This window comes from Pantherophis guttatus, chromosome 1, assembly GCF_059756535.1.
Source record: "Pantherophis guttatus breed Tessera chromosome 1, ASM5975653v1, whole genome shotgun sequence".
NCBI classification, from domain to species: domain Eukaryota; kingdom Metazoa; phylum Chordata; class Lepidosauria; order Squamata; family Colubridae; genus Pantherophis; species Pantherophis guttatus.
In genome coordinates, this window is record NC_142063.1 from 96356734 (window position 1) to 96378157 (window position 21424).

At 39.0% G+C, this 21424-nt stretch overlaps 1 protein-coding gene across 8 annotated transcripts in view; it reads right to left on the reverse strand.

The window, feature by feature from the left end:
* The window catches only part of TEAD1 (TEA domain transcription factor 1), a 206602-nt gene that overhangs the window by 104043 nt on the left and 81135 nt on the right, over positions 1–21424 (reverse strand). The gene's annotated exons all lie outside the window — the stretch shown is intronic.

Genomic DNA, 21424 nt, shown 5'->3' on the forward strand with positions numbered 1-21424 from the left:
GACCTGGTCTTATTTTCGGGGAAACACGGTACCTTCATAGACTGAAGTCTTTCTCCGCCTCACATAGCTTAACTTTGGAACCTCTCATTTAGCATGATGACAAAATCCTTAGTGTGCCCTGATTAGCCAATATACAACCATCATACAGGTAGCCCTCAATTTACGACCACAATTGAGCCAAAATGTTGTTAAGTGAGACATGTGTTAAGAGAATTTTGCCCCTCTTTCTTGTCACAGTTGTTAAGTGAAACACTGCAGTTGTTAAAGTTAGTAACATGGTTCTTTAGGTGAATCTGGCTTTCCCCTTGACTTTGCTTGTCAAAAGATCACAAAAGGTGATCACATGAGCCCAAGACACTGCAGCAGTCATAAATATGAACCAGTGGCCAAGCATCTAAATTTTGATCATGTGACCATGGGGGACTGCCACAACTATTGTAAGTGTGAAAAAATATCATAAATCTGTGCCTATTTATTTATTTATTTATTTATTTATTTATTTTTATTTTATTAAATTTGTATACCGCCCTTCTCCTACTGGACTCAGGGTGGTGCACAGCCAAAATAAAAACATCCCAATACAAAATTTAAAATTTGTTAAAAGAATTACACATTTTCAGTGCTGTAGTAACTTTGACTGGTCTCTAAACAGTGTTGTAAATCGAGGATTACCTATACTAATGATGGCTAACTTTTTCCGGACTGAGTGCCCAAAGTGCGCCCAAACCTCCAAAATGCAATGTGTGTGCGGCCCCGCACATGCTCCTGCCCCCGCACATAGCCCCTGCATGTACCCCGCCCCTGCGCATAGTCCCCGGCATGTACTCCACCCCCACGCATGCGACTCCCACATGCTCCACACCCCTGTGCATGCACAGCAGAGACCTGAAAACCTGCTGGCCGGCGGGAGGCATGCACACATGTGCAGTGGAGCTGAACTGGGGGGGGGTGGCTCACGGGCCATCAGAGAGGGCTCTGTGTGCCACCTCTGGCACATGTGCCATAGGTTCGCCATCACGGACCTATACACTGATATTAAGATTAACAGAAAACCTAGGGAAGTAAACTAAAGCTCTGTTTAGTAATTGTAGTCTATCCAAAGGCATCAACCTTGCTCTAAATTAGAAAGACTAGGATACTTGCCAAGTCTGCTTTACAGGGTGGAGAAAATGAGATTCTAGTCCAACATCAATACTCTAAATAAACAAACATTGCCTCAGAGCAATACATTTCTATTGTCCTTTAGAACAGAGAACTTTAGCATTCTGCCTAGTTGCAGAAGCCAATTCGAACAACTCTTATGTGATTGGACCAGGGTCACATAACAAGAAAGTGCCAAAAGTAGTTTGAACTTTAATTAATACAGTGCCAAAATGTCAATTCAGTAACTGTAAGGAAAGAGCAAAACAAATTTCATCCCCTAATACATGGACATATCTTTAAAAATAAATAAATAGAGGAAGTCATATAGGTATGTAAGCGTGAGTTATACAAGCATCACACAAAAGAAGGTATTAGGTTTTTTAAAAAGGAAATATTTCAAGAAGGAAATAAAATACAGACCCACTATTCATCCCAATAGGAAAGAACATAATTCATTAGTCCAAATATATATAAAGAAGGCGTACAGGTAGTTCTTCTCTAGAAACTATATTGGGATTGGAAACTCAGTCATTAAATGAAGCAGTCATTAAATGAAACTGTGACTGTGTTTTCAATCTTATTTCAGCTTTCTTTACAGACCTTTAAAGGACTGGTCATAATGTTGTTTTTTCATTACCTATGAATGGAACGAACAGTCACTAAGCAAGGATTATTTGTACAAAGAAAAGGCTCCAATGAGGCACTAGCCACAGCTATGCAAAAACATTTCAGACTACCTTAGGAATCACAGTTGAGGATTTGAGCAAGGGAGTGCTTTATTTATTTATTTGTACTACAAGCCATCTGATTTTCAGAAACCCAATGATTTCCTCACACTATTATCAACACCATCACAGAATAGGTCAAAAAGTGGACCGTGACATTTTCTGAATTATTTCTCTTCTTTAATGATTGACTGAATCATTTCATATTCTTCAGGTTCTGGATTACACATTTCTGTAAACTGACAGCAAATAAATTATAAGCCCAGGACATTTTAAAGTTAAAACTGAAGAACCTGAAAAAGCTAATGGTATATACCTTTTCCACCAAAGGTTCACATGATAAAAAAATGAAAAATTCTGAACATTTTGAGTCCTTTTCAGATGAAAATATAAAATCTACATAACTTATTTGGTAAGGAATAAATCGTGATGTCCTTCAGATAGTTAAGGCAGAGATACCTCTGTAAGCATACTTGTGGGGGGGGGAGAAAAGTGGTAGATTCCAATGAATTACTTAAAAACATACTATTACATATGTTTCAGGTATAACCTTTTAAAACAAAAGCTTATGAAGAATGCAATTTTGAAAAGAATAGCTGACAATTAACCTTCCTTGGCACTCAAGAAAGGAGCTTTTGAAATGGTAGGGTCCTTCAAATAAGGGTTTTTTTTTTTTAAAAAAAAGTTGGTTATGTTGTGTGGGAATGTTATTATTGTTTGGTGAATGGAAGGTGTTCTAATTGCAGAAAAGCAGGGCTGTAAGATTGCTAATTGTTCCATGTCCTTAAAAACAAGAGAACTTTCAATAGGTCAGACTACATTCGGCACCCAGAAAGGGATGAAAAAAATGCAACACAATCTAAGTAAGCCCAATAATTTAAGGCTTAATGTAACTCACAGTAAAACTCCAATTTTTGTTTTTGTGAAACTTTTTTTTTTTTAAGTTCCCCATACAGCATCTTGCTGCCATGGAGTTGTTTTTTTTTTTTTTTTCCTCCTCAGCCTTGACAATTCACTTCCGTGGACAGGCATGCGGCCAACTCAAATGAGACCCAGCGCGGTGAAAAGCCCTTCAGGTAAACAGTGTGATAAGCTAAACTGCAAAAACTAGGCAATGTTTTTGGACTATGAGGCAGTTGCTATGGAGACAGTTGCTAATTAACCGCATTCAGCCAAGAGAACAAAGGGTTTTAAGGGCAGACAGGACTCTGTATCTTAGAGTGAGCAATGTCGTACTGTACATCTTAAGCAATCTGCACATTTTCCATACCTGAAATACCTGAATCTTTGCTTCACTTATAAAATACCTTAGGAAATACATGAGCACTTCCTTGGAGTTTAATCAGATTTGGCTCATCAGGAGCAATTACTAATCAAAATATCATAAACATTGAACAAAAATACAGTTGGTCAAGAAAACTCAAGGTAAGCATCAAGGTTTACTTAAGCAACTCCTTGTTTTTATATTAAAATTAAAGACGCTTACCTCTACATCTACAGATGTGCTAGAGAGCAATTTAAAGTATACAATTCCACAGAAACACATCATTTTGAAACAAATTTGCTTCCTACAAACAGCAAGTTTATTGTTATGTTTTGGGTGTTATTAGACTTCTTATGGAGGAAGGGCCTAAACAGAGGAAATTCATCTATATTCTGAGGATTGAATCATGAAGCTATAAAACATGTTATTAGATCCAGGTTGATCTAATGGATAGACTATTGCATTTGCACACAAAAAGAGTAGATTCAGATCTCTACTGAACCATGAAACTTAGGTTAATGACTTAGTCATATCTCTTTTTCATAGTTTGCTTTACCTCACATATATGCAATGAAATAAGATACGAACCCTCACTATCCTGATATAAAATATTTACAGGAATGATGTAAGCAAACATAGAAAAGAGTTTTGTTTGATGTTTTGTAGAATTTGATAGAGACTGTGGTAATATTATTTACTAAATGTGTGAGCAGATTGGACTGAACTTCCCCTTTCTGTCTCACATCCAGTTTCAGGCACCATTTTATTCTAAGCTTCTAATGATAAAAAGTTTTATTTCCTAGTATTTTTTAAAATATTTTTACAGAGGTTAGATTTTAACAAAAATAATGATTATTTCTGCTGATATCAAAGTGGTGAATAGCTTCTGCTTTTTATGATCAACCATCAACAATAAAGGAACAAATAGTTTGGAAATACACTGATGACTAGCACTTTATAGAGTCGCTATGAAGGCTTTGTAAAATATATTAAGAAACAAAAAAGTAAATGCACAAAGAAAGATTTGAAATCTAGAGAGATAACTCAAAATGGGCAAAAACCTTGACTGCCAATTGCTGAAGACAAAAGTCAGAATTAGATGAGAGCTCAATTCCAACCTGCAGGGATGCATAACTAGTGAGGGTAGCAAGATCCAACCAAGATAATTTTTGCCTGTCCCACTCATCCAGTGTGTTTCACCACCAGCCCTAATTTTCCAATTGAATCCCTTTCATATTAGCAGATAGTCCAAGTGAAACTTCCATACGGTTGAATAAAATATGGTTCTGGGGAATGCAGAGGAAGACTACTTTTGAGCTTGAAAATTTGAACACGACTGACTTCAGTTTGTTCCAGCAAGAAACCATATAAAAACCACTGGTTTCAAATTAGTATTTCTGGGAACCCAAAGTGCTGAAACATTCCTCCACGGATTAAATATGCAAAATTTTCAATTCACTCAGCCAGGGCGTCTGACCATCTTTGGTATATGTTCTCAGGGAAGCTAGGACTTTAGACAGCTGCCCAATCAGTAGACAATACATTGATAATCCAATGCACTTTCCACCCTATTAATTCTTCTTAAAGTGCTTCAATATTCTTCTACCATTATGATGGGTGCAGACAGAAAACAATTCATTTAACTTTTTCTGCCTTCTGCAGAATATCTGCAACAACCAGTAGTTCAGGTTCTCTTGATGAGTTGAATGTACTGTGTTAGAGGCATGAGGGAAAGCTACTAGTCCTCTTTGTTGGTCCAATTCATGTAAACACAACTTTTTATTGAAAAGAGCATTTGGTTTTCTTTACACAATCCTTCTTTCACAAGACCTTGGTAGAATATTCACAGTGAAACAGCCTGGATTAGAAATCACTTAAAGTTCAATCATGAATTCATTTTTCAACCACACTTTTAATCCAAGCCTTAAGGCAGGGATAGGCAATGTGGCATTTTCTGGGTGTTTTAAATTACCACTCCCTTAAACTTCAGCCAGCACACCCAATGGCTAGGGATTATGGAAGATAACACTTTGCTTACTCTTGCCTTATGGCACAACAAACCTATGGTTAAAGGAATCAGTACCAAAACAATCTTTTCTATTCAGAACGGTTTTCAAAAACGGTAACTGCTAAGATGTTACAAATCTTGGAGAAGGGACTTGGCACCAGGGATAGTGTGTGCTGGTTGATGAAGACCAGAAAACATTTCCAAACTTCACTGATTTTTTTTTTTTTTGCATGGTGATGTGGAGTTACAGGTTTTCTTTGCATATAAAAATGATGTGCATTAAAAACCCTGAAATGTATGATTTAGAAAAAAGCAACATGTAACACAACTCAAGAGACTAATGTAAACAGAAATGTTTTTGAGCTGAGGATTCAGTTTTTGGAGCAGAAAGTCAGTGGCTCTTAGCAGCTAATTAGAAGGCAAAACTTGTCTAATTTTTCTTAATGAATAATGTTTTCATGCTGAGTTCTTTCTAGATCATAGAAGTTCAATACATGGGATATATAAGAACTCAGGCAAACTGTGTGCATTGAATCCAGGACCAAATGCTTCCAATACTTTTGATCCACCTATTTCTACAATTAAAAACTTATAGTTTTTTTTCCTAGTATTTTTTTAAAAACTCCATAAATATGTGTCAATCAGCTATTGATGAAAAAATGTTCAATAAGCTGTTTTACCTATAAGAAATTTCAAAACGTAAAAAAATTATGAAATTGTTCTACCTATTGGTAGGAAGCTGTCAAAAAGTTCACTCCTCTCCACTTTTTCCAAATCAGCCTGATTCAGATAAAAAAAATGAATGGAATCCAACTCCAATGCAAGTCAAGAAAGGACATAGATGATTTGTGCCCCTGGAAACCACTGAAATGCTGATAAAATAACAACATGCAGTGAATCAGATTATGACAAGACAAAGGAATAACTGCTTGATAGGGACTGTTCCACTTTTGCTGCATCTGGATGGGAGTGAGTAATTTTTGGATAATTAAGCCTCTTTCAGTGGGGTGATTATTTTTTTCTTCCTGTGTTTGGCTTTGCATTGAAGACGTATCTAATTCATGAACACTCCCCCCCTCTCCCAAGACTGGGCCAAGTATCTTATTCTTGAAACCTGACCATTTTATTCAGTTTTTTATTATCAGACTGACTTAACTGCATTATTACTGCTGGGCCCCTAGCAGTTTAGACAAAAGGCTGAACTCTGATTTATAGCTCTACAAGAAAGTACAACAGTAACTGTCCTAGAAATTTACAACTAGACTGTTAATCCCTGCAGGAATCTAGTTAGTCAGTAAAAAAAAAAGAGGTCCTGTCATGATGAAGGCCTCACAGATTGTACAGAAGATGGTGGTGATTTCTGCTCAAGTGATTATGCAGGGTTACAATTACATGTGAGAACTGCCTCAATGGAGTAGAAGAGAAAAGTCTTGGATATGTGATGCTATAGATATAGATAGAGATAGAGATAGAGATAGAGAGAGATAGAGATAGAGATAGAGAAAGAAGATGCTCTTATGCTGTTCCAGATTCTAGTAAAGTGCTTGAAAGCAAGGAAAAAAATTGAAGGCCAATATGTATAATAATCTGTGTATCAATATGCTGTGGGCTGTCTAAAGAGGTGTATGCCCACTGATGAGTACCATTAGAAGGTGGATAGTTTGAGGTCCAATAGTCCAGAAAAAGAATGTATTTCTATATGAACATATAGCATCAAGCAAAACTAGGGAGATACCACCCTTGGAAGCAAAATGGAATTGAATTATGATCTCAATGGTATATAGGACACCTAAGATCTAGACCCTGAAAGCAGTATTCCAATATCTGAGGGGCCACAAAGAAGAGAGAAGGTAAATCGATTCTCCAAAGCAGTGGATGGAAACTACTGTATTTTTCGGAGTATAAGACGCACCTTAGTTTTTGGGGAGGGAAATAAGAAAAAAACTGATTGGTGGGTGGAACAGCCTCCAGGAATACCTCCAATCAGCTGTTCCCAGAGGTGAATTTTAGCAACAGGTTCATTGGTTGTGAACTCTGTGCATTGCTTTTCTGAAGCTTCTTTCAGAGGCTTTTATTCTGAAGGACTATCTGTACTCTGGTCAATCTCCTTTCTTTGGTATTGGTATGTAGATTAACCTCTTTCAATCTGTTGGTTATTGTGTCATTCTCCAGATTTGTTAGCATAGTTTGGTTAGAACTTTTACTGATTCTTCTTTTGTTGCTTGCCAGATTATTTTAGATAAAAGCCTTTCTGAGGCTTTTTTTCTGAAGCTTCTTTCAGAGGCTTCTTTCAGGCTCTGAAATCTCCGTTTGCGAGGCTGTGCAGGGCTACATTCGGAGTATAAGACGCACCCAGATTTTCACTCTTTTTTTGGGGGGGGGGAAAGGTGTGTCTTATACTCCAAAAAATATGGTAATCAAGGCAAGCACCAACCTAGAATTAAGGAGACATTTCCTGACAATTAATCAGTGGAACGATTTGCCTCCAGATGTTGTGAGTGCTCCAAAACTGGAGATTTTTTAAGAAGAGATTCAACAACCATTTGTCTGAAATGTATAGGATTTCCTGTTTGCACAGGGGATTGGACTAGAAGACCTCCAAGGCAGGGGTGCTATTCAGCAGGTCCTGACAGGTTCTGGAGAACCGGTAGAGGAAATTTTGAGTAGTTCGGAGAACTGGCAAATACCACCTCTGGCTGGCCCCAGAGTGGGGTGGGAATGGAGATTTTGCAATATCCTTCCCCCAGGAGTGGGGAGGGAATGGGAATTTTGCAGTATCCTTCCCCTGGAGTGCAGTGGAATGGAGATTTTGCAGTATCCTTCCCCTGCCATGCCCACCAAGCCACACCACGCCACACCCACAGAACCGGTAATAAAAAAAATTGAATTCTACCCCTGCTCCAAGGTCCCTTTTAACACTGTTATTCTATTAGACCAGATGGCTTGCAGACAAAGGACTCCCCCTCCACCCCTCCCACCTAATCTTCAGTGACAAAAGTACAGGTCAGAAGAAAAATAATTTGAAAAATATGAAACGTTTGAAAACTAAAATGGCCAAGACAAACATGTAATGACTGTGATGGTTGAAAGCTAATTGAAGGGATTCGGAGGAAATCCTCTTGTAAGCTGTTTGGAGGCTGAGTCTCCCAACACATAATTCTGTGAACTCTAGAAAACTCTGAATGTATCTCTATGCAAGCACATATTCCATAGTTGTAAATTACAAAGTCTAAGCTAAAGAAGCTTAGGTGTGTAGCACTGGTGGGTTGCCCCCGGTTCGGACCGGTTCGCAAGAACTGGTACTAAAACCGGTGGGAGGCCCCGCCCACCACCCCGGATGTCATCATCGGTGATCTGCGCATGTGCAGAAGCAAGGCACGCACACGAGTGAAGCAAGCGCACGTGCCCAATCCCATTCCAAACCGGTAGTAAAGGTAAGTAGAACCCACCCCTGGTGTGTAGGCCTGAGCAGTAAGACCAAATTTTATTGGGGAGTCTGAACTTGAAAGAAGAGTTTAAACCACAAGGGTTTGGGAAATCAAGAGAAATCTAGATGGAACAACTAAGAAATCTTTTTTTAAATAAAATTGAGCACACAGGTCAGAGGAAGAAATAGTTGACTTTCTTGTTCTTCCCAGCTCAAACAAACTACAGAGAGCTGGATCGGAAATGACACCTCTGAACTGAGTATACAATTCCTACTCTGAAACTATTTTACATGTATAGGTAGTCCTCGACTTACAACAGTCCATTTAGTGACCATTCAAAGTTACAACGGCATTGAAAAAAGTAACTTATGACCGTTTTTCACACTTACGACCTTTTTTTTTTTTAAATTTGATTTATATGCCGCCCTTCTCCGGAGACTCAGGGCGGCTTACAATGTGTTAAGCAATAAGCAATAGCCTTCATACTTTGCAGCAGACCTTTGCAGCATCCCCATGGTCACGTGATCAAAATTTGGATGCTTAGCAACAGGTTCATATTGATGACGGTTGTGATATCCTGTGATCCCCTTTTTGTGACCTTCTGACAAGCAAAGTCAGTGGGGAAGCCAGTTTCATTTAACAACCATGTTACTAACTTAACTGCCGTGATTCACTTAATAACGGTGGCAAGAAAGGTCTTAAATGGGGTCAAACTCATTTAACAAGTGTCTCACTTAGCAATATAAATTTTGGGCTCAAGGTGGTCGTAAGTCGAGGACTACCTGTCCTGTATAGTATCTTGTTTGCACTGCAAGAGAAATTCCATAAACAGTATTCAGGATTTCCTCACCTTCCCCATCCCCAGATCACTTATATATTTGCCTAAATGCTGACTCTGGGTTGATAAATTTTCCTGGACACATTCCTAAAATCTTGAACTTGGTTTTCTTCTCTCCTACAGTCACATAACTATAATATTTGGAGGTTCGGATTTTCTAAAATTTCATACTTGCTGCAACAAACTAACAGGTTAAATCAGAGAAATGCCTGAATTATTTTAATCTTAAATTCAACAGCTTTCTAACACATGTTTTAAGTGTTTCAGACTTTTAAATATTGATAGTTTCCAGCTAAGCCAAGAACAGTATTACCTTCATTTATATTCTTTCACAACTTTCAAACAATAAACTCAATGCAGCCCATTTACTGTTACTAGAGGCAGTGCTGAAGTGGCTAAAATGAACAAAGAGATTCCCTTAAAACCACTATGGCAGGAGTCAACCATCTGGTGCTCTTCAAATTTTTTGGATATCTGCCAGTATCCACAGAATAGCCAATGATGCATGGCCAGCAAAAGATGGATGAATCAACCATACGACATGCTAAGTTACACTTCTCTTCTGTTAGTAAGTTATCATTCATTGTTGATAAAACACAATAACCATGCAACATGCTAAAGTAAAATCTGGCTTATTCCAATGTATGACTGAACCTATATCATCTATATGGAGGATCCAACAGACCACTGAACAAGATCCTTCAATCTACGCACAGAGAAAGGCAGTAACAGAAGCATGTGAAATTGTGAATCCTAGATATGCACATATTAAGCTTAATAATTCACAAGAAAGCAATTAAATAGATAACTTAAATTATCCATAAAGATATTCATATTGCTATTTCACCAGAAAAATGCATATTGCGAAAAACTAGATAAAATTAAATAAACAACATAAAAATACTGTAATAAAAAGAATGCTACCAGGATCAGCTAGATAAACATTTATCCAAATATTTAAAACAGCAATCAAGCTTTTATCCAAGTATATAATTTTGGACAACAGATTATTACAGTTACTATTCTCTAAGTCAAAAATTTCCAAACTGTGTCTCATAGTGGTCCCACAACGGTCCACTACAGTTTCTTTTTTTTTCCCAGCCCCCACTTCCCATCACCACTCAACTGGTTTGTAAAAATGAATCTGTGGTTGAAAACGGATTCATCAAAGATAAAGTGATTATGTGAGTGGCAGTATGAGTAATAAGTTCAGGAAAGTAACAGCAGTCTTGAGGGCTATTATCAACTGTAAGTCCACTTATCTGTTCTAAGTGGACCTGTTATCTTGTATAAATGACCCCCAAAGAAAAGTATGAATAGAAATTGGACAATGATTCTCCAAAAATGGATTTCATAGGACTGGAGTTCCCATCATCCCAAATTTCCTTAGTGTTCAAAGATTTTTACTGAAAAATATTCTGGACAATCATGCTTATGATAAGAGTTGTTGGTAAAGTAAGAGATTAAAAAAATGAATTCAAATGGTAAATGAATACCGTATTTTTCGGAATATAAGACACACTCCCCCCCAAAAAAAGTGGGAGGAAATCTCTGTGCATCTTATAGAGTGAACATTGCCGAAGTCCCGCCCACCTGCCCCACCCTTTGGCCTCTGCCTCCCAGCAATTTGCCTCCTTGCAGCAAACAGCCTGATCAGCTTCAGCACAGCCCGATTTAGCACAAGCAGCTGATTGGCGGTTGGATCTGCCTCCCAAATACCGCCTATTAGCTGTTTCAGGCTGCGGGGATTGCCACCACCCATCGCCCCCATCGCCTCCTCTGTGAGCCCCATTTTTGGCCTCCGCAGTCCCATTTTTGGCCTCTATGTGCCCCATTTTTTTGATTGTTCCACGTGGCAGGGATAGGCAGCGGGGATCCCTGCCACCTGGAATGGGCCGAAATGGGGGTTGTGGAGGCCAAAAATGGGATGCGCGGAGGCGGTGATAGGTGGTGGCCGTAATTGGCAACAACGGCAGCGATGGGCGGTGGAGATCCCTGCAGCCTGGAACAGCTGATAGGCAGTATTCCGGGAGGCCAATCCAACTGCCAATCAGCTGCTCATGCTAAATCAGGCTGTGCTGAAGCTGACCAGGCTGTTTGCTGTTTGCTGCAAGGAGGTAAATTGCTGGGAGGCAGAAGATTTTTTTTCCCCCTCCCCAAAAGCTAGGTGCGCTTTATAGTCCGGAATGTCTTATAGTCTGAAAAATATGGCACTTTGTTTTGAATTAAATTTTGGGGTTTACAATTTATTTTCAAAAGATCTTTAAAAATTGAGAAAATGAAATGGCAAACACTAATGCAAGTGCAATCAAGATCTTATTTTCTGAAAAACAGGAAGCCTGATACTCTTGTAGATAAAGATATAGGGAAAGGGTCCCTATATTTTTCAAATGTTTATGTAGTGGTTCATACTGCAAAAAGTTCGAGAAATACAGTTCCAAGCAGAATATAATAGATAATGTGTGTTGAGTTCAAATCTTTAGGCAGCTAGTAATATGAATGGTAGCCATGGATAAATCTATCTGCTGCCCAACCTTACAGGGTTGTGGTGGGAATAAGACACAGTTAAGAAACTCTGTCAAATGTAGCCAACAGAAAGACTGTATACATAACATATTAACATATATACAAAATCCCATCCTCAACCACAGGTTTTTTTTAAAAAAAAATGTTCCTGCAATTTGCATATTGTAACTGATCCACCAACTATAATAAGAGAGGCCCATCATTGGAGTATATTTTGTGTATGTTGCCGTGAAACAGAAATTGTAAGACTATATCTTTGTGTAATGATCGCAGTAACAGTTGGATAAACATGCAACCCAATATCTCACATCTGGTATTTCAGCTCTCTCAATAGTACTTCTATATAGTTGTCCTTTAGAGTGTGCAAACTTTATGACTTACATTGTTAGAACAACAGTAATAGAGAGAAAACACCTTTGAGCTAAACCCAGCAGGGAAACCCCCATATATTTAACAATGCATTAGAAAGTTCCTTTAAACATGGAATCCAAAAGAGGACAAGTATAAAACATCGTAGGGAGAATTCTGCATATGAATAAAGTTAAAATGATGTTTCCTCAGTGTAATGCAAAATCTCTACAAAAAGAGATTGAATTTGATGTGCTGAGATAAACCAGCAGAAGAATAAATTCAAAAAATGACATGGTGTATCTTGGGGAAAGGCCCCCAGTGATTATTCCCCACAGCAGAAGCATGGGCAATGGCTTGGAATACTGCCAACTTCTCCATTCACACACACATTCCCCATTGCTCCTGCTCATGTGACCCAGAGTGGAGCTATTATTAAGGAGTTGGAAAGAACTCACTTTCTGCATGTTTTCCCTAAATTGTTATTTTTTCCCCAATCCAATAGAATGTTGGAAAGAAATTATGTGAAGGGGGGTTCTGACTTGTTCTATCTATCTAACAAGTTAATAATGCTCTAAAAACTGGACAAAACAGGGTTGCATTTGGGGTGGAAGAGAAGCCAGTGAATAAAGATGGACTTCAAAAATAGGCTGGGTCAATCAGAAGGCTATGAAGGGGGGGGGGGAAACTACTGAAAAATTGTCCCAATGCATCTCTATGGAAAGTGAAAGTTGGCAGCAACTTGCAAAGTTGGTGACTGCTCCATTATAAGAATATCTCCTTGAACTTGTCAGCTGGAGAGAAGTATATGCAGTCCATCACGTGCTTCCCATCACATGACCAAATCACTTGGCAACAGAAATTCTGGCAATCCCTGCTGCTGTCATACAGTGAGAATTGCAGGGCATTAAGAGAGGATTTCCTTGTGCCAGCTCCCAACAAGCAGTCCTGCCAGCTCCCAACAAGCAGTCAATGAGGAAGTCACAGGTCCTGAGCAGCTCATAAGAAGGCTGTTAGGCTGGTTAAATGCTGCATCAGTGTGATTTGTAAGCCGCCCTGAGTCCTACGGGAGAAGGGCGGCATATAAATTACATAAATAAATAAATAAATAAATTGGGTGAAGGAGTGGCTGCTGCCAGATGTGTAAAGGGTGTACCAGTGACCGCTGTGGTGCCACACAAGCATGGCTGAGGGGGCAGGCATGCACTATGGAATGCAAGCTGGAAAGAGTGCTTTGGGTGGGCTCCTCAGGAGAAAAAGCGGCAGGAGCAGGAATGACTTGTGGGCCTTCCCTGCTAGCTTCTGTTGACCTTGCTTATGACAGGCAGGCAGAGAAGATTGCAAATGGTGATCATGTGACCCTGGGGGTGTTAGGACAGCCAGAACTCCAAGAACCAATTGCAAGTACTACTCATTTAGCACCTTCATAACTTTGAACAGTCACTGAATGAGTGGTTCATTAACTGAGGACTAGCTGCATATTACTCCTATACATTACTTTACATTGATTCTTCCTATGGTTACTATTGATAAAGGAGTTGGAAAATTTTATAGCAGCCATTTTATCCATGTGTTCCCTACTTAGTTTTTTTGAGAATGGCATGTAGGCAATAAGCCACAATCGGGTAGGAAAAAAATCACATTACATTTAAGAATTTCCCTTCTTAAAGCTGTGTACTCTTCCAGCCATGCCATCATACATTGTTCATACTAAGAACACATTATGGAATGGGAAGAAAGAACAACCTTGAGGAACAAGAAGAAAAGCTGCAACCAAGGCAATGGCCAGATAAAAGAAATATTGAGTCCGGGCAAGAATTGTAACCTACAATATGAAAGCAACTCATTGAAACATTTGTTTGCAATCATTAGGTTTTTAGTAAAATTGAGAAAGCAACACAGACAAGACCCTCCCTAGTTGTCACAAAAATAAAGGAAGAGGGGGAAAGTGCAAGATTCTGTTATTATAATCTTAATAAAAGTAGTGTTAGCATGCATGATTTTGGCTTCCTCATCTGTCTACCTTGGGGGGGGGGGTGACCTATGCACACATGCAACAACTGCCTACATGCTCACGTGCATGCACCATCAGTGAAGAAACTGAAGCAGAAAATAGGTTGGGTATTTTAGCAAGACAGCAATCCCAAAATGTATCTTCAAATCACCCATGAATACTTACAGGAAAGAAAGATAAAAATTTTGCAATGACCTCCAGTCTCCAGACTTGAATAATACTGAAACTCTGTGGGAAGGTTTCAAGCATGCAGTATATGCAGGAGGCCTAAGAATCTTTCTGACCTTGAAGGATTCTGCAAGGAAGAGTGAGAAAAGAATACCTAGAAGCAAGAATAGAAAGATGCTAGGCTGGCTACAAGAGACATTTGGAAGCTATTACTTCTGCCAAAGAATTACAAAGCATCGGCCAAAAAGCAGCGGTGGGTTGCCCCTGGTTCGGACCAGTTCTATAGAACCGGTAGTAAAACCAGAGGGAGGCTCCGCCCACTGACCTCGACGTCATCAGGAAGTTTCTGTGCGCACGGCCCCATTGCAAAATGGTAGTAAAAGTAAGTAGAACCCACCCTTGCCAAAAAGGTATCGAAACTTGCGATACCTGCCATATTCATTATTTTCTTATTTTCAATCTATAAACAATTCTCCATAAATAATGGGCACACATTCAAATTTTCACAAAGATATTACGCCTAACTTCATATCCATGTAGTTGTGTCAGCTTTTGTTTCCCAGAGATGCCTAAACTTCTGATAGAACAATATTTGCTTTGCAATATGATCTTCAGTCATTCTCTCTATATGACCAAACCATCCCAACATACTTTTGTTGTAATTTTACTGGTTACTTTTATATTCAAAATTCTTTCCATATTCATACATTCTTGAATCAATCACTTCTAGTTTTAGTACACACACTTAAGCTCCTCAGGGCCACGACATTCATCTTTTATATTTCTCCCAGCATACTCCCAGTTCCACAAAGTGAGCAGAAGCATATATTCCTAATACAGCTACTTTCCTTTCTCTTGACAAAACAATAATTATTATTAATATTTATGATCAGAATACCTACAACTGTTTTACCCAGTCTCTTTTTGATTCCTGCTGAATCTCTCTGCATTCTGCATAGTTACATGGTTTTGATATGAATCTCGGTGCATCCCTAACTCATAATTTCTCAACACATACAAATTGCAGATCAAATAAACAATAAGACAAAAATATGACAAACATTTTACTTTTCTGTGCTTTAAAACTAGATTACCTTTTTTCCCTAAAGGTAAAATACAGCTGCACTTAGACAACATCAGAAACATCTGTAGTCCTCTTACATACGTACTCAAATATAACCTATACCAAAGCAAAAACATGAATAGGCAAGTATTTTGGCAATAGGTAACTTTAATTACTTCCCAAGAAGAAATTCATTATCAAGAAAGGTAGGCCAACAGTTTGATTTAAATACAATGCAGACCAGCCAATATCTTTGATCTTCAGTATACAAGTATAGTATAATACATTTTAAAAACTGCCAGCTTTTGTAGATAATATCAAAGAAAACTCAAAACAGTTACATTCAAAGAAAACATAAATAATATTTAATAAATATTTTTCAAAATATAAAATAATGTGAGTAGAAAGTTTCAACATATAACAAAATATTCATAAAGGTTCTATTAATTGCTCCATGTATAGCTGTTATTCTTTTTTTAAATTGTGAATTGTATTTATTCGTTACCTGTGAATTGCTAGTATTTAAATATCAGTTTTTATACATACACAGCTCCAAATGATAACAATATGAAAAAAATGTACCATTACTCTTTTGCCTCAGTAGAGGTCTAAGCCACACCTTTTAAAGAAAATATTAAAAACCTCAGATACAAGCACCAGATGAGTTTGGGCAGGTGAGGGAAGCACACTGTCTCAGCAATCTCTAATTTCATTTGGAATTAACCACAGACAAATCTGAGGGAAATTACTGCTACAATCTACAAATTGCTTTCTTACATTATCTATGTGAGCCGTTTTAGGAGATGATAATACATTTATCCTTTGACTCCTATGCGGAAATCTGAATCACATTTCTCCAATCAAAAATCCGATGCATATATTACAATATGTAAATCAGTTTTATGGCACAATAAAGTAGGACCACAGTTCTCATCCTGTCAAAACATTTTGACCTCATGATGGATCCGCCCTCTGACACTACAAATGAGCAGAATGCTTTACAACTGGCTAATTATGAACAGACCTTAAAAAGTGTCAGAGTATCAACTCATGAAGGATAGGAAAACAGATCCTGAACCAATCCTTCAAATATAGCATGGTATTACTGCAGCTATCAAAATCTGTATTTGACACACTTCCATTTGTGTATCTAACATGAGAGGGAAAAATTGTACATGGGACTTTTCTATCTAATTTTTTCCCCTACCTAAGGCAGATGTGGAGCTATTGAGAAGAAGTTTGGTGTAATGGTATAAGGTATCAGAATAGCAACTAGGAAACTGATGAGACTTCTGTCACTTCCTCTCATCCCTAAGAAGGCAATCAGAAATCACTTCCAAAAATCCTGCTAACAAAACTGCAGGGACTTTTCCATGCAATTGTCAAGATTGACTCAAAAGCACACCCAGTCAAATTACATTGCATTGGTCCAAAATCCCAAGAATTCTAAACGCTAACTTGTTTATATTGTAAAAGTTTTCTCTCCTCCATTCCTTATTGAATTAGATTTCCCAAATGAAACAATACTATAGAGCAGGCCTGCAGAACTTGTATGGAGGAAAAATGACAAACTTCTCCTCCGTACAAGTTGACAAATTGCGGGCTGCAAAGGTATTCCTTTGCATCCCAATCAGTTCTTCAGGGGCTACTAGCACAGCAGCAGTAGTATTGAAGCTGGTGGTAACAGCAAGACCTGGAGGTCTTACAGGCACTTAGCAGTGCATCTTGGGGGGGGGGGAGATTATTGACTTAAAAAAGAATGCTAGAGGTCTGCATGTTGTCCAGATCCCATGATGATACAAAGCTAGCAAGTCTCAAAAGTGCTTTTTCAAAAGGCAACTGGACTATGTTTTTATCCTTGAGGAAAATGTTTCGCTTCTCATCCAAGAAGCTTCATCAGTTCTTACTGGATGGGGGGGGAGGGGGGAGAAGATGGAAGGATTAGTTCCATGCCCCCCACCACCATCCAGTCAGAAATGATGAAGCTTCTTGAATGAGAAGCAAAATGTCTTCTTCCTCAAGGAAAAAAAACAGTCCAGTTGCTTTTTTAAAAAGCACATTTGAGACAACCATGACCTTGATGACCGAGAATCTCCATAGACAAAGCTGGCAAGACTATATCTATTTGTGAAGAATGGCTCAAATTTATTGAAGTTGTACAAAAAGTAACTTTTACTGTTACAGGTAGTCCTCAACTTACAGCCGCAAATGAAAGTCGTTGAGCGAAGTGATCATTAAGCGAGGTGTCATGTGAACCTTTGCTCAACAACTACAATCCCAGAACTCCTAGTTGCAATCATTAAATGATCCTGCAGATGGAAGTCCAAGCTAAGGAGTTGGGGGGTGCCTCGGGGGGGAAGAGAGGCCCTGGAAGGCCCCTCGTAGGCTGTGTACAAAGTGGGGTTTGGGGCTGCTGAGGACAGGTCTTTCCTCTATGAGACTGAATATTCTACTTAGATTTTGGCAGGGAAGATTTTCAGCTCTCTGGAGGAGATAAACAAAGTCAAAAGGAAAGTTGGCAGGAGGTAAGAAAGGGTGATCACTATGGTTAACAACTGCAACTGGAGAACTGTTGTCGTAAGTTGGAATGGTCAATGGTATTGCAGTTCATAACTGCATTACGGTGGCGCAGTGGTTAGAGTGCAGTACTGCAGGCTACTTCTGCTGACTGCCAGCTGACTGCAATTTGGCAGTTCACATCTCAACAGGCTCAAGGTTGACTCAGTCTTCCATCCTTCCGAGGTGGATAAAATGAGGAGCCAGATTGTTGGGGGGCAATATGCTGACTCTGTAAATTGCTTAGAGAGGGCTGTAAAGCACTGTGAAGTGATATATAAGTCTAGGTCCTTGATGGCGAACCTATGGTACACATACCACAGGTGGCACACAGAGCCCTTTCTGCGGGCATGCAAGCCATTGACCCAGCTCAGCTTCGCCTCCCATGCATGCACGCTTCCTGCCAGCCAGCTGGTTTTAGGGTCTCTACCACATGTGCCGGGGGGGGCAGGGCGCATGTGGGAGAGGTGCATGCAGGCATGGGGACAAAGTGCATGCATAGGAGTCATGTGTGCATGCATGGGAGGTGGGGAGCATGTGGGATGTCATGCACGGGGAGGCGGGGTGCACATGGGGGTTGCGCATGCATCCGCAGGGGGGCAGGGCACGTGAGGGGGTCACAAGCACATTGCATTATGGGTGTGCATGCGTGCTTTCGGCACTCGGTGCCGAAAAGGTTAGCCATCACTGGTCTAGGTGCTATTGCTCTCACTAAGCAATGGTCCAAATTATTGTCATTAACCAAAGACTACCTGCACCATGATTCCGCTGTTATATCTTCTCCAAGCTATACTGCCTCCAATCCCAAAGATGCTTTTTCCAAAAGGCAACTAGACTTTCTTGGTTTTTTCTTTGAAAAAATTTTGCTTCTCATCCAAGAAGCTCCTTGGATGAGAAGCGAAACATTTTCAAGGGAAAAACCAAGAAAGTTCAGTTGGAAAAAGCATCTTTGAAACAACCATGACCTGGATGATTGGGAATTTCCATGGTCATTTAGTGCCTCCAACCATTTTGCATTCATATTTCCTTCCAGGTTTCTTATCATCCCTACTCTAGATGCACTCTTAATGTCAAGATTCCTCTGAATATTGATACTGTTGTTTATTATTGCTTCATTTTTTTATATTGTGGCCAACTGTTATAAATTCTCATTGAAGTTATTTATAAATACGTTAAACAGCACAGAACCCAGAATGAAGCCCTGTGCAATGTCATTCAAATATTTATAGAAATATCCTCAACTCCACTAGACCAACCAAAGTATTCTAGACTTCTTCACTCTCCAAAATAATCACACACTAACAGGTAAAGGGAGAAAAAAAATGTTACCCAATCCTTCACAATTTGCTACAGACTGCAACTCACTCAAACACAGTTTCAATTAAAATATTTGCTGGGATGATTTTTTAAATAGTTCATCTACAACTGTGAAATTACATCTCTGAAAACTTAAAATACTGTCATCTTTCGACCATAAATAAACATAACATGCTGTCCAACAATATCTTGTTTATTACTATTATTCCATCCGGCATCTGGAATAAATACAATATATTTATATTCAAGTATTATTAAGGCTATATTTAAATAAAAGAACTGTAAGACTCTGTTATAAAACTGTAAATTCTCAAATTCTCCATGTACAGCTTAAATTTTAAAGAAATTTATCCAATGAAAAAGAGGATACACTTTCTAGTAACATAATTACTTTTATTTTCCTAGAAGATATTTTACTGCCTTAAAAAAATCAAAATTCACTACAATCCGGATACATATTTCAGACATCATAAAATGACATATCAGATAGTAAGAATGCCTTTTAGAAATCATACTAGCTCTAGATTAAAATGACGGTCACCATTACACAGCAGCCATCTGCAGCTGTCTTCCATATCTATTTTGTTTTTATTTATTTCAGTGGGTTTTTATTTTATTGTTTATTTTCAACAACTGCTTCCTGGTCCAAGTGCTAGTAAAAATGGTAGCACAAAAAGGGGGAAATGCTTCATATGCCTGTGCTCAGAAAACTAAGGAAATAATTCTGCATGTATCGCTAATCCATCAAAAGAGATTATTGTACAAAGGAAATATTTTTAAAAGTCAACAGCCAGGCACTGAGCACTGTTTTAATTATACATGCGCACACTTTTGTACATACTTATCTCTGGGCTTCTTTTGGAAAGTGGAAAATAATGTTCCCTAATTATCAGAAATCCCCAGTACAAAATACTCAAAATGGAAAAGAAAAGGGGAAAAAAAGAAGGTAGCAATGGATCCAAGGAAGCCAGAGAAGGCGGGAAACCTCTAGTGCTTGATATAAATTGGGGACGGGAGGGGAAGGGAGAAAAACCAATCGAGCCGGGGAAAGAGCGGTCTAGAAAGTTTCTGCCAACAGCAGCTGAGATGCTTCATCACCAGCCTATTTTCCAGACATTATGTTTCATATGGCTTCAAGGGTCACATGACAGCTGCAAACTAATGCCTTGAGGTCTGTTTCTGCCTCTCTGTGACACTGGCAGGCTGTGAGAGACTGCAGAAAAGAATGTTCCCCCTTTTTTTCCATTACATCATGCAAACCGGTCCCGGGGGAGAAGGGAGAGATTCACAGCTGGTGGCAGCTGCAGTACCATCTGCTTTAGTTTGCTTGGCAGATTCCTACCGAACCTCTTCTGGGGAAGCATGCCTGTATCTCAACACAAAACACCCCATTGTGCAAAAAAAAAAAAAAAAGGATATTTGCAGATTGTGGAGGAGTGAGCTTTTCGCTAAATGGTCAGAAACGGAGGCATCAGGTGAGGATTTCTGATCCCAGGAAAGGAGCCTGCCACACAAAAGACAAAATTGCTAAACACACCATGCTTACGGGAGAAACAAGGCCAGTGCCATAACCTGCCATCTGCTTGCCACAATGCCAGGATGGAAAAACTACAGTCAGCAATAATTTTGAAAAGGGGGGAAGTGAAAGAGGAGGAAAAAAACAGTTTACGCCTTCAAAGATAGAGATTAGCTGGAGCAACTTGGGAAAAAAACTGAAACTAACAACTTAGCCCTAGATGGGAAAAACTTCAAATATATTTATGAATACTGTCAGCACATCTGATAATTTATGGGAGCCCCAGCTGGAAGGGAAGATTTTGCAGTCACTCACTGTGATAGTCAGAGAACTTCACCATAAACGAATAGCAGAAAAATGGTTTTATCCAACTCCTTTATTCTTTGTGATATTTATCGCCAACCACTAAGTTGCATTTTAGTTGTGAAAAGTGCTTTCCATATTTAGTAAGTATGAATGCTGCTTGCTTGCTTGCCTTAGTCATGTTACACTCTTGGAATATGTTTAAAC